The sequence below is a fragment of the Gracilinanus agilis genome, unplaced genomic scaffold (assembly GCF_016433145.1).
Source record: "Gracilinanus agilis isolate LMUSP501 unplaced genomic scaffold, AgileGrace unplaced_scaffold45449, whole genome shotgun sequence".
Classification (NCBI taxonomy): Eukaryota; Metazoa; Chordata; class Mammalia; order Didelphimorphia; family Didelphidae; genus Gracilinanus; species Gracilinanus agilis.
The window spans coordinates 1940-4754 of record NW_025379632.1 but is presented as its reverse complement, the minus strand read 5'-3'; the positions used below and the strand labels follow the sequence as shown (position 1 = coordinate 4754).

Here is a 2815-nt window from a genome sequence, read left to right as displayed (position 1 = left end):
CTAGAAATATTTAATTTAATAGACAATTAAATGAGATAACAGATATGAAACCATTTTTGAGATACACAATATTTTATATAATTCTTAAACAACAACATGATTCCTGATGTAGACCCTAAATAAAGTTACAACCATAATGTTAATCACATTAACAAAAAGCAACTGAATTTCCCAACAACAAATTTTTGCCTCCTTTAATTTTACTAAAATGGAAGAATGGGGGTAGCTGGGTAGCTCAGTGGATTGAGGGTCAGGCCTAGAGATTGGAGGTCCTGGGTTCAAATCTGTACTCAGACACTTCCTAGCTGTGTGACCCTGGGCAAGTCACTTGACTTTCATTGTCCACCCTTACCACTCTTCCACCTAGGAGCCAATGCACAGAAGTTAAGGGTTTAAAAAGGAAAAAAAAACAGAAAGAAAAAAAAAGAAAATGGAGGAGTATTTAATGGAAACTAAATGATATAACAAAAGAGATCATCCTATCCTTTCATTACACAGGAGAAAGGAGTTGCTCCAGGGTCATTTTTTGTTGGATTGCATTGCAGAGCAACACTATTTATAAACTTGGTTAAAGATTTTTAAATTTTAAAGCATAATTTAGTCCCCTCCCTCAGCAAAATATTTCCTAATTGAATTAATATCGCCCAAATGTATGGGTGTCCTTTGGTTTATCGATTCGATAGAGAGCCTCTGCAAAAAGGAAATACCCAAGATACTCCACTGTATCTGGAGTGGTGTCATAATGATAGTGTCCTCCTTCTCTTTGATGACTAAAACAGTGTATATGCTCTAATCACAAATTGAACCCCGGGTCTCAAGAAACAAAAATTGGCTGACAAACCAAAGGAGCCTTGATTTCAAAATAATGCAACCAATTATTCACATCCTCATCAGAGTTCAGTGGGCAAGAAGAAAATTCTGAGGGCATGATATGAAGCTTTACTTTTCTGTTTTTGAACAACAAATGTTTCTCCCATTCCTATAGGCTTATCTCCATAATGCTTTTTAAGAGTTTTTCAAAGAAGTCACAAAATTTTACTTTCCAGTTCTTCCTTTGACTTTGACTTCCTTGACCTTGCCAGGTTGGCCTTCATTTGCAAAGAGATTAGCCAGTAAGGCAAATCCAAAGTCATTGTATTTCCTACTGTATTTCTCTAGCAGGCACCCTCCATCTGCAGGGTTAAATCTGGGCAAAGCAGCTTCCATTCACAGCAGGCTTGTGATCACTTTGAGTCTGGACAATCAGCATAAACTCAGCATTGATCCCAAGAGTCCGAAATGGGGCTGCTCCCGCTCCAAGAATGAAAGCCCCAGGAAGATCAATTTACTTTGCAACAGTATTCATATCATAAACCTTTTCCTTATTCACAAGAGGCATGAGGTAAGGAACCCCAGGAAACGTATGTGGTTCCTTAGACAGATCAGGGCAACCAACTGTGGAGATCTAGACATCAGCAAAATTATTTTTAAGTCCATTCTGTAGGACTCCAGCAAGCTCTTCTAAATGTGGCACATGAAAAGGAAATTTCTCAACACTTGCTATTTTGCTGTACACAAAGTTGGAGGTAAAAAGATACTTTAGGCAATTTATTAAGGTTCACAGCACACCAAATATGCACAGCTATTACCCTGGACTACTGTCCAGTCGTGCCCACCAAGGGTCACACTGCCAGATAAGTGTCCAAGGCAGAATTCAAACTTAGGTCATTCTGGGACTCTGAGCCCTCGCCAGCTCGGTCCATTCAAACAAAAGTCCAGCGGCCCAAGACCGAAGTCAGGGAGAATGGAGGGGCTCCTTGGCTCTCTCTCCACTTCTCCTACCCTATCATTGTCCCAATTAGACCGTAAATTCTGTATGGATCTGAGGGGAAGGAGAGATCTTTGTAGGGTGAGAAGGGGAGAAGAAAGGCATAAATAAAATAAAAATTAAATAAAGCTCAATGGATTGAGAGCCAGACTTAGAGATGAGAGATCCTAGGTTCAAATGTGACCTCAGACACTTCCTATCTATGTGACCCTGGGCAAGTCACTTAACCCCCACTGCCTACTCCTTACTGCTCTTCTGTCTTGAAACGAATATGCAGCATTGATACTAAGATGGAAGGGGGGGGGTTTAAAAAAATAAAATAAGGATAGAGGCATAAATAAGATATGGGATAAGACAGAGTTAAAAATTTTTTAAAATTGTTAATTCTATCATTCCATATTTTAAAAAAATTTAATTCAGTCCACAAACTCATACATCATGCTCATGCAAGGAACATGAAAATCTTCTTGATATAATTTCCAGTTTATCGTATCTGAGATATAATGAGAATGGAAAGAAGCTGCCTTGGGATTCCTGAGTTCCAAGTTTGTCCCATTGCCCTTTTCTTGGGGTAAAACGAGAATGAGAAACTTTGGTCAAAGAATGAGGAGCACTGAACTCCTTAAGAGAATGACATGATATCATTTATGCATTTCCTTCCAGCACACAAGACAGAGAATTCATCTCCAATTTCAGCTCTGTTTATTTTTTTCCATGCTAGGTTGACCTTTCTACCACAAACTGCTCCATGTTTGTTATTAAAACCTGAGCAAATGAAAGCTTCCTAGCACAGGCAGTTCTGACAGATACACTTGTGTGTGTGCGTGCACACATACATACACACACACACACACACACACACACACACACACATTCACACCCCTGATTGATTTTAGGTTGATCTAGCCTCAGACCTACATATGTAGCAGGCAAATGCCTGCTGCTTGCCTCAAGCATTGTTTTCTCTGGCTCTCTTGTTTCTGAAAAGGGCAACTTGAAGGGTTAGAG

General features: G+C 39.5%; 1 pseudogene; it reads right to left on the bottom strand.

The window, feature by feature from the left end:
- Positions 1–634: 634 nt before the first annotated feature.
- Positions 635–1547, bottom strand: LOC123255385 (annotated as a pseudogene).
- Between the last annotated feature and the right edge of the window lie 1268 nt (positions 1548–2815).